General features: G+C 50.4%; 1 protein-coding gene across 4 annotated transcripts in view; it reads right to left on the bottom strand.

Annotated features, from left to right (window-relative positions):
• Window positions 1-16,130, bottom strand: part of KDM2B (lysine demethylase 2B) — a 112,232-nt gene that overhangs the window by 72,539 nt on the left and 23,563 nt on the right. The gene's annotated exons all lie outside the window — the stretch shown is intronic.

Below are 16,130 nucleotides of genomic sequence, written 5' to 3'. Positions count from 1 at the left end.
ACTCAAATAAGATACCTGGATGAAGTTCCAGGCTCCTGGCTTTGGCCTGGTCCAGCGACAGCTGTTGCATCTACTTGGGGAGTGAACCAGCACATAGAAGACCTCTGCATTCCTCTCTGTAACTTTCCCTTTCAAATAAATCAGTAAATCTTATATATAAAAAAGTACTCTTAGGGCAAACATTGTAACAGATGACACAGAGCAGAGCTGGGACTACCAGAGGCAGGGCTGGGAGCAGGCCAACGGACAACAACTGCTTCACAGGCTGCAGGTAGCCTTCAAAAATATTCTTCAAGTAGCTGGACACAGCAGCTGCACAGTACTGTGACTACGTTAAATGCCACTGTATTTTATGTGAATTTAGTAAATAATCTTAAAAGAAGCAATTATGTAAAACAACGTGCTAAATCCACACCCTCCTGCCACCCTCAAACACATGTTTTGTTTCCTCAGTCACGCTCCTCTCCCTAAGCATGACATCTCCTCCTTATGGCTGCTCTCCCTTAGCTTGGCACAAGTGTCACTGTCTCCTCCTCCCAACCTTTTCTGTACTCTGGACATTACAAATTCCTACCTCAAAAACAATTCTGGGGCCTAGCGGCCAAAGTCCTCACCTTGCATATGCTGGGGTCCCATATGGGAACCAGTTCTAATCTCAGTGGCCCCAATTGCCATCTAACTCCCTGCTTGTGGCCTGGGAAAGCAGTCAAGGACGGCCCAAAGCCTTGGGACCCTACATCCATGTGGGAGACCCAGAGGAGGTTCTAGGCTCCTGGCTTCAGACTGGCTCAGCTTCGGCCATTGAGGACACTTGGGGACAGAACGGAAGATCTTCCTTTCTGTCTTTCCTCCTCTCTGTATATCTGACTTTCTAATAAAATAAATCAATCTTTTTAAAAATTATGAAAAAATGAATTAAGAATAGATATTCAGAGGCAGGTGTTTGGCATGGTGGTGCTCACAAGGAGGAGTGCCTGGCTTCAAGTCCTGCTCCATATCCGATCCCAGCTTCCTGTCTGTGTGCTCTCCTGGAAGCAGCAGCGTCAGCGTCCACCCACTCACATGGGCACACCCAGACGAGCTTAGCTCCTGGCTTCAGTCTGGCTCTTGCAGGCACTTAGGGAGCGAACCAGGAGATAAAAGATTGTTCTTTCCTTTGCAATACATGAGAAGATATATGAACTAATCCCGGATACAAATGGAAGACACCCAATGTGGCATGACACCTGCCTGTGTAGAAGCGCAAGGCAAGTAAACAAACATCCCGTCCCATCCCGCCAATCAGAGGCAGCAAGCATGGACAGGCCGCTTGGCTTTCACAGCAATCTGGCTCACTAAAACCCGATTCCCAAGCTTGCAGTGATTAAAACAAGCAAGAAAAGTAATTCACAGTAAGTTCACAGTCATAACTACCACAAGCAGCAAGTCACAAACTATTTCAGTGGTGTTAAATAAGATTATATAATTATTAAAAGGCATATCAAATGGACACCAGTTCAAGTTCCGACTACTTTACTTCCAGCGCAGCTCCCTGCTGGGAAAGCAGCAGCAGACAGTTCGTGTTCTTGGGGCTCATGGGATGGAATTCCAGGCTCCTGCATTTGGCCTAAGCCAGTCCCAGGCACTGTGGTCACATGGAGAAAGAAATCAACAGCTAAGGGGTAAGCTCTCTATCCCCGTTGCTACCTCTGTATCTGTACTCTGCTCTCAAATCAGTAAATAAACCTTAAAAAAACAATTTCTTGGGCCCGGCGGCGTGGCCTAGCAGCTAAAGTCCTCGCCTTCAACGCTCTGGGATCCCATATGGGCGCCGGTTCTAATCCCGGCAGCTCCGCTTCCCATCCAGCTCCCTGCTTGTGACCTGGGAAAGCAGTCGAGGACGGCCCAAAGCTTTGGGACCCTGCACCCTCGTGGGAAACCCGGAAGAGGTTCCTGGTTCCTGGCATCGGATCGGCGCGCACCAGCCCGTTGCGGCTCACTTGGGGAGTGAGACATCGGACGGAAGATCTTCCTCTCTGTCTCTCCTCCTCCCTGTATATCCGGCTTTCCAATAATAATAAAATCTTTAAAAAAAAAAAAAAACAATTTCTTCCAAAACCAAGTTAACGTGGAACTGTTATGATAGCATGGGAAGCTAAATGCCAGCATCCATTCTAGTCCCAGATGTTCCATTCCCAGGCAGCTCCCTGCTTAGGGCCTGGGAAAGCAGCAGAGGACGGCCCAAGGCTCAGAATCCTGTATCATACAGAGACCTAGAGGCAGCTCCTGGTATCAGACCATGCTGCTCTGGTCATTGCGGTCTATTGTGGATGAGTCAGCGGATGAAGAGCGAGCTCTCTCTCTAGCTCTCTCCATAATTCTGACTTTCAAGTTAAATCATTCTTTAAGAAAAAAAAAAAAAGAGTCAATCTATCAAATTTGGATAGTGTAACATACAAAAGATATTCAAAAAATTCAGGGGAGGGGCCCAGCACAATGGTTCAATTGACTAATCCTCTCCTTGCATGTGCCAGGATCCCATATGGGCGCAGGTTCATGTCCTGGCTGCTCCACTTCCCATTGAGTGCCCTGCTTTGGGTTTGGGAAAGCAGTGCAGGCTGGTCCAAAGCCTTGGGACCCTGTACCCAGGTTGGAGACCTGGAAAAAGATTGTGGCTCCTGGCTTTAGGTCAGCTTGGCTTCAGCTGTTGTGGCCATTTGGGAAGTGAAGCAGCAGATGGAAGATCTTTCTCTCCTCGTCTACATAAATCTGCATTTCAAATAAAGATAAGTAAAACTTTTTAACTAAATTTTTTTAAAGATTTATTTATTTTTATTACAAAATCAGATATACAGAGAGGAGGACAGACAGAGAGGAAGCTCTTCCATCCGATGATTCACTCCCCAAGTGAGCTCAACGGCCAGTGCTGTGGCGATCCGATGCCAGGAGCCCGGAACATCCTTCCAGGTCTCCCACAAGGGTGCAGGATCCCAAGGCTTTGGGCCGACCTTGACTGCTTTCCCAGGCCACAAGCAGGGAGCTGGATGGGAAGTGGAGCTGCTGGGATTAGAACTGGCGCCCATATGGGATCCCGGCACATTCAAAGCGAGGACTTTAGTTGCTAGGCCACGGCGCCAGGCCCAAGTAAATTTTTATTTAAGCTCAAGAAAATGCGACCTGGCGTGGTAGCCTATTACCTAAAGTCCTTGCCTTGCACATGGTGGGATCCCACAAGGGCACTGTTGTTTTTTTTTTTTTAAGATTTATTTATTTTTATTACAAAGTCAGATATACAGAGAGGAGGAGAGATAGAGAGGAAGATCTTCTGCCTGATGATTCACTCCCCAAGTGAGTGCAACGGCCGGTGCTGCACCGATCTGAAGCCGGGAGCCAGCTAGGCCACACTGCCGGGCCCAAGGGCGCTGATTCTAATCCCGGCAGCCCACTTCCCATCCAGCTCCCTGCTTGTGGTGTGGGAAAGCAGCAGTTGAGAATGGCCCAAAGCCTTGTGACCCTGTACCCACGTGGGAGACTTGGAAGAGTTCCGACTCCTGCCTTCGTATTGGCTCAGCTTCGGCTGTAGTCCAAGCAGACATGAGGCAACAAGGTTTAGGGTCGGCCCCAATTCAATGACTGATTTTCTTATAAGACAAGGGATAGCTGGCCCCAGACAACAGAAGGAAGACCCTCGCCCTGGAGAGGGTCCCAAGGTGAAGGAGGCAGGGAAGCAGCCCCAAGAGGGGGCCCAGGGCCTGTGGTGTTAACCCACCCAGGCTGCAGCGCGCATGTGTGGCAGCTTAAAAAAAAGGAAGATGGGGCCAATGACAGAAGTACTGGGGAAACTCCCTGTTCCATCCGTGCCTCAGCCACCTATTGGTCACCTCCCCCATCAAGGCTGGGACAAGCTGGTCACAGGGTGACACCCTGGGGCCCAATGGAATTCTGCCATTTACCCCACGGCTTCAGCATGAGGAAAGACATCCTGGCTTCTCACATCAATGCTGCATTGGTTTGTCATTTGTTTAACTTTGCTCTCCACTCTACCCCGAGAGCCTGGCACACATATTAGGGGTTTGCTGAATTATTAACAGACAACAACTGAGGGCCGTTGTTTTTCTGTCCTGTCTGGCGTTCTGACACACGAGCTCACATATACATGATCAGCTGCACGGAAGAAATGGATGGCCGTGTGCACCCGGACACACAGTCCTGAAAGATCAGGAGTGTGTCTCAGGATGGGACACGGAACATGTGTTGGGGAGCGATCTGCTTGGCACAGCGTTACACCACTCCTTCTGCTGCCCACATCCATGCTCTGCCTACCCCACTCCTGATGAAAGGGTGAACCCGCTGAATTCCTTCCACTGCAGGGCCGGGCTGCGGGGAACAGCTGGGGCCAAGGCTGAGTGACTGCATTAGGAGCCCCCAGTTGGAACACTTGGTTCTAAGAATAGCTCCCTTGAGCTCCCCAGGTGTCCTGGAAGCTGCAGACTATGGGAGGTGGGGAGGGATGGAGGCAGGGAGGCAAAAGGGAAGTCAGTGCCGAAGGACAAAGGGCCTGTGGACCACATCCCACACTCACGCACTCTTCCAAGGTACGGCACTGACCCCTAAGGAAAATAGAAGTGATCACGACACATCTGGGTGCAGGGTCAGCCCTGAACCACACAGCAGGTGAGCCACATACACAGATTCCATCCAGTCAATGACAAAGGAATGACAGCCTTAGCCTCATTAGGACTAATAAATGAAGCAGGGCATTCACTGGACATCAGGGGCAGTTTAACCCAACACACCAGGCCGGCCCCAGCACCCAGATTGTAACCAAGATGCACTGCGGCCCCATCTGGACCCCATGCTCCCTACAAAGACCCAGACTGCAGACGCAGGATCCTGAGGTCTCCCCAGCACTAACACGAGCCATGGGTGCAGCCGACCCAGGGCAGCCATTTTCCTGGTTGAGCTGCATGTAACAACAGAAAGAAGTTAAGTTCCATGCCCTTCTTTATTCCCTCTCTTTCTTTGCTAAAGAACTCTTTATTCAAACAGAAGCATTGACAAGGGCCAAATCCTTAAGTAAAAGCAAACAGCAGAGGAAGCAGGCAGCGCTCGGAATGCAGACCTGTGTTCTTGGGATGTCCCTTGGAAGTTCCCTGCTTTGGGTCACTTACATGTGCTCACTAGGACTCTAGTTCCACAATACTGAGAACGCGTCCTGTTGATGCAAATGCAGGAGAGCTTAGCTCGGGAAGGGAAATGGCGCTGCTTGCCGGAGGGCCCCCATGGGGCTGTGTGGGGAGCATTCCCTCTTCTCAGGTTCCGGCCTCACTCGCCACTGTCTAAGGGGAACAGGGCAGAGGGGCCGCTGGGTGAGTGGCTTAGCATCTGATAGTGTGTTCAAGCTGTCAGTGCCCAGCTGCAGCAGCCGCAGGTGATGGACACCTGCTGCCTGTATGGACCCCAGGGACCTCTGAGGCCCTGAAGTCAGATTTTTCCAGCTGGGAGCAGTGCCTGGAGTTCCTAAGTAAGCCAGCTGCTTCCTCCCTCCCTCTCCGGCTCACTGGGTCTCTGGGCTCACAGCCCGCGTGTGCACACACGCACACACACACATACTCCCCCCCCTCAGCCCCCTAGATTCCAGCTGTAGAAATTAATCCATGGCCTCGTGGTCTTTGCTTTGAAGACTCAGCAGTCGGCTCCAAGAGCGGAGGAGCTGGAGCTGCAGAAGGCCGCTCAAAGTCACCTTGAAGGCTAACAGGAAGCTCAGAAGAATGACTCCCAACTCCTCCTGGACCTTGTTCTTTAGAAGGGCACAGGACTGCTCCAGATCATGGTTCTGGAATGTTCTCGAATGCCCTCAAGTTTCTGGACTAGCTCTTTTATTCTGCCCCTTGAGAGAGTTTCATCCACAAGGAGCAGTCTCCTTCGTCAAACGCAGGCCTCGCTTCCCGCGTCATGGACTAGAGCACAGATGCAGAGGTAATGGGTCAAGTAACGGGGTCTCTGCCACTCATGTTCTGGCTCCCAGGCACTTAGCGAGTGTTGAACCAGCAGGTTGAGAAAGTTTGCCTCTCACTCTACCTTTCAGACTTAAAAAAAGTATTCATTAAAAAGAAAGAAACAAACCCAGACTAACAACACTTGGGCTAATGTCCACCAGGCAAGAGAAGCAGAAAAAAATCCCTAAGCCGAGAGTCACAGGTCTTGGCTCCATCAGCCATGGCACCATGCAGGGGGCAAGGGGACGGGCACCTAGGCGTGACAGATGTGGGTGGGCACAAATCGCCCAGTGCTCAAGCGTTTTCTGTAATTGAGACAAAACAACAGATCTTGGTGAACACCGGTGCTGAATGCCCCTGCAGAACATCCCTCATCTCACAGGGTTCAACCCAGGGTTCTTCAGATTTCCGGTGTTGCTGTGGTAAAACGCATTAGGGACTTCAGGCTTTGAAATTCGATCTTTTCCCAGGTTGGTGCTGCGAGGTCAGATCCTTTCCTGCCACTCTGGGGGCGGCCCCCTGGTGAACCCCAGGATCCCAGCCCTCTGCACAGCACGTGCTGCCGAGCCCAAGTTGCCTAGTGGGGGTGGGGGCCCATCATAAGGTAAGCAGCAGCTATACTCCTATTTTAAGGAGCTATCCTCACAAGAGAGTGGTTCCCATTAGGAAACAGGGGTGGGACGGGAGAGGGTGCAGCTCCCCCGGGACCCCAGCACAGCAGAACTTCAGCTTTCAAGGCACCAGCTTTCCAAAGAAACAGAACCACCAAGCAAGAGGTGGGCAAACAGAAAACACACCTGACGGCGGGGTAACGGAAACCTCTCAGGGCTCCCAATCTGCTCTCCGGACTCCACACGCCTCCAGCCCCGCCCCCCCCCCCCCCCCCCCCGCCAACATTTCCATGGCCTCCACCAGCTGGACGCCTCCCCGACCTGCCCGCCCAGCAGACTGCTCTCTGAAGTCCAAATTCAAACACAACCACAACCACCCCTACTCCCTTTTCCTCAGAGGTGGTGTTAGAGGCTACACCGTCCCTCAATTACTGAGAACTGCGCCATGTGTGAGCTGGACAACTAACAGCACACTCATTTCTCTCCAGGCCTCCACTTTCCGCAACTGCTAAATGTGAAGCAGACCAAGAATTCAAAGAACTGAAGTCCGTGTTGTGGCACGGCACGTTCACCTGCAGCCTGTAATGCATTCCATATGGGAACCCATTCAAGTTCTTCTGTTCCAGTTTCTTCTTCTTCTTCTTCTTTTTTAACATATATTTTATTTCTATTGGAAAGTCACATATGCAGAGAGGAGGAGAGACAGAGAGGAAGATCTTCCATCCAATCATTCACTCCCCAAGCAGCCACAGCGGCCACAAAAGCAGGGTCCCAAGGCTTTGGGCCATCCTCTATTGCTTTCCAGGACACATCAGGGAGCTGGATGGGAAGTGGAGCCACCGGGATTAGAACTGGCACCCATATGGGATGCCAGCATGTGCAAAGCAAAGACTTTAGCCACAAGGTTACCACTCTGGGCCTCACTGCTCCACTTTCAATCCAGCTCCCTACTAATGTGCCTGGGAAAGCAGCAGAAAATGGCCCAGGTACTTGGATCCCTATACCCATGTGGAAAACACAAATGAAGCTCCTGGCTTCTGGTTTTATCCTGGTCTACCCATGGAACTTGTGGCAAAATTGGGAATAAATCAGAGGATGGAAGTTCTCCCTCTTTCTCTCTGTGTAACTCTGCCTTTCAAATGAATGATTCTTTTTTTTAAAAAAATGCCAAAAGAACTCCTCTGTCAGGACACAGTCCCTGCAGGTAAGCATAAGAACCAAGATTGGAAGCAAAACAGTCATCATACGTGTAGGCCAGCTCTGGCGGTGGGCCAACTGCGCCAGTTCATTGCACCCACTGGCCAATATGAGAGCTAGGAAAGGGTACAGGACAGGCTGGGTCAGGCCACAACACCAGCCAGTTCACATTAGGGCCACCACTAGGGACTGGCAGGGCTGAGCTAGCCTGCAGCACCCACCAGCATGAGCTGGAACTCGGTGAGACTGGACCAGGCCAGGCTACAGCATCCACCAGCAAATGCCAAGGTGAGACAGGTCATGCTACACTGGGCCACAGCTCCCACCAGCACACGGGTGACCGTGCAGTGGGATGCAAGTCCTGCAGGGGAGCTACAGGGAGCTCCCCTCCTGAGGCACTGCTCCCACTGATGAATGTGAGAACTGGGACCAGGGGGCAGACTAGGCTGGGCTGGGCTACAACACCCATTGGCCGGCATGAGAACTGGGTCAGCAGGAGAGCCAGGCTGGGCTAAGCAGCCATGTCCACTGTGCATGCATGATCCAGAGTTAAATGTAGGCTGAGTGGGCTTTGCTGCAGCTTCAGCTGGCAAATACTGGGACTGGAGGCAAGTGCTGTCAAGACAGATTGCAGAACCATCTGGAGAGTGCAAAATCCAGGACTGGGAGTGGGCACAGTAGGGAAATGGTGAGCACTTCTCTGATGGGCTATAACTCCCTCCATTGAGCATGAGAACCAAGGCTGGGGGCAGGCCTGGTTAGACAGGAGGTGGCACCCGCCAGCATGAGTGTTACAACACCCATTGGCCTACGTAAGAGACAAAACTAACCCAGCAATTGCAACTACCAGTGTGTGTAGGCTGATGGATTAAGCCAAACCCCATACTAGCAAGTACATACAACAATCAGGTCTAGGATTACCTTAGACAAGGTCTCTTTGGGAATCCCCACAACTGGACAGCTGGACTCAGAACTGCAACCATGAGAATTTCAGGATCTGTAGCCCGACTGAGGAGCGCATGTGCCAGAACTGGAATTCCTCAGTTGCTGAAGACAGTACAGTGGACGATGCCCAGATGCACACTGGGATATTGCAGTCCCCTGGGGCCTGTAAAGGACATCTGGTACCACAGCAGAGGATGGAGGGTAGAACAGATTGGACAACCCTACCAGCTAAGCATTGTCAGCAAATATCTGGGTGAATACAGACCCCAAAGTGGACTATGTCAGCCAATGGACCTTGGAGGGATTTGCTCATCCTTGGAGAAGTGAAATCAACAGCATTTCAGAACTATCAAAACCACTTGAACAGAACCTCAGAGCGTGCTCCACAGCAGGGACCCTGAGATGACATCCGGTGACTATTCCCCATCCCTGGATACTGAGATGGTGGAAGGCACAGTGAGGCTTCTACCCTTCTTTACCTGCTTTCCCCAGATACAGGGATAAAACTTTGGGAAACAATGGTCTCATCCACTTTCCCCTAATCCTCTAATCTTCCCACCCTAGTCAACTATGTAGACTTCATCATAAATAAAATTAAAAAAAAAAAAAAAGAGTCAACCCCACTGGCCCCTTGATCTCAAATCTGTAGCCTCCAGTACTATGAGAGCAATAGTACCCAGCCCAGCCGAGCTCACTGGGGTACCCAGCTGACCCAAGCAAGCTAACACATCTTACAAGCAACAAGAGACAACTATGGAGAGAAGACTCATTCAGACATTTCACAAGAGATGATAGCTAAAAAATCCATTAGATGTATGAAATGGAGTTCAATTTCACTAGTCCTTAGAGAAATACAAACCAAAACCACAGTGTGATACTACTCCCACCAGCACCGGGGCGGAGCTAAAATTAGAGGCATGGAACATTCCCTACTGATCAGGACGCAGGGACAACGCAACACAGAGACATGACCTATGACCCTGCAGATCTTCAATCTTAAATACATGCCTGACATCCACGTGGTCCCCATGCCCACCCTATCTATGCACCCACATTTGCCATGTTCACCATGTATGCGTACACATGACCACCCAACACATGTTCTAGAATGCTCATTGTAGCACTCTATATATAGACTCTAAATGGCAACCACTCAAAGACTCACTGACCACAGAATGAATTTTAAAATGTTCACATAATGGAAAACAATACAGCAAAGAAAGTAAATCTACAACCACAGAAAACAAACAACTGCTTTGAAACAAAGTGAAGTAGAAAAAAACAAAACCAGCAAGAAGACATTTGGTATGATTTGGCAGGAAAAAAAAAATAAGAGAATGGGCATCATTCCACTGTGCTATTAGAAGTCTGGAGAGCAGTGAAAAGCAGTTTCTACTTTCTGATTGCTTTTAATTTTTTTTTACTTTGTTTATTTGAAACACAGAGAAAGAAAAGAACAAACTCCACTATCCAGTGACTTACTCCCCAAATGCCAGCAACATTCTGCCCAGGCCTTCCACATGGGGGACAAGGAATAATTCCTTCAGTCACTGTTTCCTAACATTTTCATTAGCAGCGGGCATGGTGTGGCGCCAGGATCCCATGTGGGTGCCAATCCGTGTCCCAGTGGCCCCACTTCCCATCTAGCTCCCTGCTTATGGCCTGGGAAAGCAGCTGAGGAGGGCCCAAAGCCTTGGGACCCTGTACCTATGTGGGAGACCCAGAAGAGGCTCTGGGCTCCTGGCTTGGGATTGGCTCAGTTCCGGCTGTAGCGGCCACTTGGAGAATGAATCATTGGATGTAAGATCTTCCTCTCTGTCTCTCCTCCTCTCTGTATATCTGATTTTCCAATTAAAAAGAAGAAAAAAAGAAAGATCGAATGATGGAATATTTCCCTCTGTTGTTCTGTTTTTCAAATACAACTCATCTTTTTTTTAAAAATATAGTATTTGTTTTCTGTTTTAAAAGATTTATTTGTTTTGGAAAGGTAGATTTGCGGAGAGGAGATACAGAGAGAAAGATCTTCCATCCGCTGGTTCAACCCTCAAATGGCTACAACAGCCAAAGCTGAGCTGGTCCAAAGCCATGAGTCTCTCATGTGGTTGCAGGGTCCCAAGGCTTTGGGCCGTCCTTGACTGCTTTCCCAGGCCACAGGCAGAGAGCTGGATGGGAAGTGGAGCTGCTGGGACATAAACCAGCACCCATATGGGATCCCTGGCACTTGGAGATAGATTGGCCAGTTGAGCCAATGAGCCAGCCCATTTTACAAAATTTAAAAACATATATTTAATGATTTATTTATTGGAAAGGCAGAAAAACACTGGCAGAGAATCCTCTACTTAGTGATTCACTCTCCAAATACCAACAATAGGCAGGGCTGGACCAGGTCAAAGCCAGGAGAACGGCTGGATTAGTTAATCCTCCTTCTTCAAGCACTGGGATCCCACATGGGCACGTTTGTGTTCCAGTTACTCCACTGCCTTTCCAGCTCCCTGAGAAAGCCATAGAGGATGGCCCAATGCCTTGGAACCCTGCACCCACATGGGAGACCCAGGGAAGGTTCTGGCTTGGGATCAGCTGAGCTCTGGCCGTTACGGCCACTTGGGGAGTGAACAAGATTGCTGACAGGGAAAAGTTTCATTCAGCACATCAGAAGCCAGTCTGTGGCCCCCAAGTTGTGCCCTAAACCACACCACCAATCTGCACCATTACCCTTTACAAACAACCACCTCCCAGGACCTGGCATCTGAGACGAGGGAAAGAGGCCGAGACCCATGTGGGAGCCTTGGCAGAACGTCCCTAAGAAAGCAGAACTCTCAAATCTATTTTCAGCGTGTGTTTCTGTCACTGAGCAACCCCGGACAATGACTGCTTCCCCATTCTTGGACCCTGAGCTCCTGCCACAGCTGACCCTGGCCACCAGCCCTAGCTGGGGTGGTGCCAAGCCAGTGACAGCCAACCCCACCACACTGGCTGGGACAGCTGAGGGGTGGGGAGGGCTGTGGGAGGCCAGCCTGGAGAACTGCTGGCTCTTCCCCCTCCTCCAGTAAGAGACACCTGCTCCTGAGTAAAGGAGAAAGTGAAAGCAGGAGAAAATAGCATCCGCCTCCTGAGATGCCATGGAGCCCCTCACCCTGGATGTGCCTGGAGGTGACACCCTGCACCCAGGATGCAAGCCAGCGAATTCTGCTGCACTTACATCAGCTTGGGCTACATTTGTCACTTCTGTCACTGATGACAAATGTGTCTGTCACCACTCTCCGGAAGCCTGTATGTTTTGTGTGTGTGTGTGTGTGTGTGTGTGTGAGAGAGAGAGAGAGAGAGAGAGAGAGAGCGTGCGAGCGCGAGCCTCCATGCAGGAACAGTGACTAAAATGGACACAAGAATGCTCAAGGCTCATTGTGGGCGCACAGCTCGCCACACCTTCACAAACCACTTCCACATTCACTCCGGAACTCGGTCATCACGGAAATGCCCAGAGAGGGCAGCACCATCAGCCCCGTTTCCCCGTTTCCCAGTCCAGAGCTAGCCAGGACATGCAGACTGTCTTACTGGGTTCTCTTGTGTCCCCTGTGAGAAAAGGAGGCTACGGAAGGGTCAGGCAGCCTGGACACAAGGCTTCCAGGGCTGGTTGGCTAACATCGCCCAGGAAAGCTGCAGGTATGGGGACTGCAGTGTGGCAGCCTGGCTTCAGTCCTTGTACATCGAGAGACTTTCATGGGATCCACGCTGGGTTGTTCTAATAAATAGTGGGGAACACACCTCACGCATCATCATGCCAAGCAATCATTCGTTCATTTTGGTTTTTAAGATAATATTTCTTTTATTTGAAAATCAGAATCAGAGACATACCTTCGACCAGTTGGTTCACTCCGCAGATGACCATTACAACCAGAGCCGGGCTGACCTGAAGCTGGGAGCCTAGAGCTTCTGCCAGGTCTCCCACATGGGTGTAGTGCCACAGGCACTTGGGTGTCCTGCTGTTCTCCCAGGCCATCAGCAGGGGGCTAGATCAGAAGTGGAGTAGCCAGGCCTCAAACTGGTGCCCAAATTGAATGCTGGTACTCCAGGAAGATGATTAGCCTATTATGCCACAGTGCCAGGCCCTATTCATTCATTTTATTATACAGAGGGTCCCCGACTTACTAACAGCTTAGTGGATTTCATTTTGTTTTTGCTTTTACTTCTTGAAGATGTGAAAGCCACAGAAGGAGGCTCACTTCATTAATTGCCCCGAAATATACAATTTTTACAACTTCGCCTCCTGGGCCCGGAGCAGTTGGCCTAGCGGCTAAAGTCCTCGCCTTGAACACGCCGAGATCCCATATGGGTGCCGGTTCTAATTCCGGCAGGCCCGCCTCCCATCCAGCTCCCTGCTTGTGGTCTGGGAAAGCAGTCAAGGTCGGCTCAAAGCCTTGGGACCCTGCACCTGTGTGGGAGACCTAGAGGAGGCTCCTAGCTTCAAATCAGTGCAGCTCCAGCCATTGCGGCCACTTGGGGAGTGAACCAGTGGACAGAAGATCTTCCTCTCTGTCTCTCCTCTCTGTGTATTTTACTTTGCAATAAAAAAAAGTAATAAATCTTTAAAAAAAAATAAATGGACAATATCCCCAGCTGTAGGAAACCGCTTAGGCTGCCTTGTACCTAGGCAAGTGCTGCTGGGAGTAAAGCAACCAATAGCTCGTGAGCATCCTGGGCCTGGTTAATCCCAAATTTATATCAACTATACCAGTGTGCCAGCGAAGTTGCCTACTCTAATTTTTTTTTTAAAGATATGTGGGAAAGGTGGGGAACACTGTGCCAGGATGCACCACCCCAGCCCACAGGGAAGGGGTATAGGGGAGCTATAGATTGCACAGGGAAGGGGGTTTAGGAATGTATTAGAGTAGGAACAGCCGAGAGCATGTTTGACAGGGGAAGAATGACTTCTAGGGGCTTCCACACATCAGGCCACTGCACTTACGGGCAGGCGAGGGAGCAGGCGAGGCAGCTGAGCTTGGTTAGAGGCGTGTAACCTGAGGGCATGTCTAGATCAAGCCAACGCACCTGCCCACATGGGAGACCTAGGCTGGACTAAGAAGCATCGCCTGCCGCACACGGCGCACATGAATGCAGGGGCAGGAGGGCATGCCTAGTTGGGCTAGGCCACAGTACCCACATGCAAGTGTTGGGACAAAGGGTAGGTCACCTCAGGCTGGGCCACAGCAACAACCAGAATTCAAGAGAACCAGATCTGGGGGCAGATTCTGTAAGGCACTTGTAGGCTCACCTCTCTGAGACTGCAGCACTTGTTGGATTACGCAAGAGCTGGGGGACGGTCACAGGCCTAGCTAGCAGAATTCACCAGACAGGAACTCACCTGATACTCGCCTAATTTGGGGTTGGGAGGAAGCAGGGCTTGGCCAGGCTGAGAGCTAAGCAGTAGAAGCCATTGGTAAGAGCCAGAATGGGAGCAGGCCAGTCAAGCCAGGCCACAGTATCTGCCAGTGAGTGCCAGGACTAGATGCTGGCTATGGCACCCACTGGCACAATCAAGACCAAGGGTGGGGAGCCTGTCTGTGGGGACTCTGTACAACACGGTCAACATTCTGAAACCACTGCATTGTGCACTTTAAAATGGGGATACAGTGCATTGTATCATATGGGAATTGGAACTCAATTTTGGAAAATGCTTTAAACTGCCTCGCCCCAAGAACATGCCGAGTTCACAGGTATCCCCTCAAACAAAACTTATCACACAATAAGTCACATCCACATCCCATCCCAAGATCCACACAGCCCAATGGACTGACCAGGTAGCATTGTCATCTTCTAGCACTTTCCTCCACTCACACTCAGATCCTTACACAGCAAGTTCATCCCTACCTCCTGGCCTTCATATTTGCTCAACACTCAGCTTAGAATGTTCTAGATGGGGCCCAGCGCAATGGCTCAATGATTAAATCCTCACCTTGCAAGCGCCAGATTGCCATAATACCAGTTCTTGTCCCAGCAATTCCCTTCCCATCCAGCTCCCTGCCTGTGGCCTGGGAAAGCAGTAGAGGATCACCCAAAGCCCTGGGACTCTGTACCCATGTGGGAGACCTGGAAGAAGTTCCTGGCTTCGGATCAGCTCAGCCCCAGCTGTTGCAGCCCCTTGGGGAGTAAACTAGTAGATAGAAGATCTTTCTCTCCGTATCTCATTCTCTCTGTGAATCTGACTTTCCAATAAAAATAAAACTTCAAAAAAATGTTCTCAATATTCTTTCCTGCATTGAATGTTTGTGACTTGTCTCTGTCTAAATACCCTCCCTTCACCCTATACAAATTGTCTTTTACAAGTATAATGAACAGCTCCACCATCCTCTACCCTGCACTATTGTTCCATGGCTCTTCTCACCACTGGACAAGATAAATTCTAGAACTATGCCCCAGAAACCAATGCTCTGAGCTCCTGACTTCGGCATGGTCCAGCCCTGGCTCTTATGGCCATTTGAGGAGTGAACTAGTGCATGGAGGATCTCTTTGTCTGTCTCCTCTCTCTGTAACTTGGCCTTTCAAATAACAAAATAATAACAATAAAAAAAAGTTTCCTTTGGGGCAGGTGTTTGGCACAGGAGTTGAAATGCCACTTCAGACACCCACGTCCCATATCAGAGTATCTGGCTTGAGTGCTAGCTGCCTCTGCTTCCGATCCAGTTTCCTGTTAATGTGAGCACTGGTAAGCAGCCGTGGATGGCCCAAGTACTCACATCTCTGCCACTCACATGGAACACTAGGATTAAGTTCCAGGTTCCTAGCTTAAGCCTGGCCCAGCCTGGCTACTGTAGGCATTTTGGGAGTCAGCTACAAATGTCTGCGTCTTTAAAAAAATTTTTTTTTAGCTAAACCATTTTCTTCTTGATTCCTGATTGGGCAACCAAGAGTGTAGGGACCTTGTCTATCATGTTCACGGCTCTGAACCTGCCTGCTATACGGCAAAAAAGGGTTTTTCTAAAAAGAAGAGATTTATCAAAGACTTCCAGGGAGGACTGGGACACCACCTGCCTCTCGGCCGAGGCGGGAGGAGTACTGAGTCACCAGCAACCTCCAGAGGTGCAGAGGGAGTTAAGACACTTGCTCAGCACCAGTGGCCAGCCCCACCCTGGGCCTGTGACAGCCCTGAGGAAACAGCAGGAACAACCTCTCCCTTCCAAAACCTGGAAACCTTCTAGGGGTCACAAAGCGCCCAGTGTTTACCCAGCAACCCACAAACAAACGCAGCGCAGAGATCTAAGATTGTGGTGCTTGATACTCAAGTTGCAGGCTGGGGTCCAAGTCAGGCTCATAAAACTGCTGTGGACAAACGCCCTCTGAGCCGGCTGCTTGTGACTCCGCAGCCAACCCGTTCTCCTGAACAAGACGGTTGCAGCTCACACCT

This window comes from Ochotona princeps, chromosome 29, assembly GCF_030435755.1.
Source record: "Ochotona princeps isolate mOchPri1 chromosome 29, mOchPri1.hap1, whole genome shotgun sequence".
Taxonomy (NCBI): Eukaryota; Metazoa; Chordata; class Mammalia; order Lagomorpha; family Ochotonidae; genus Ochotona; species Ochotona princeps.
The sequence above is the reverse complement of the archived record's forward strand: the minus strand, read 5'-3'. Positions and strand labels throughout refer to the sequence as shown.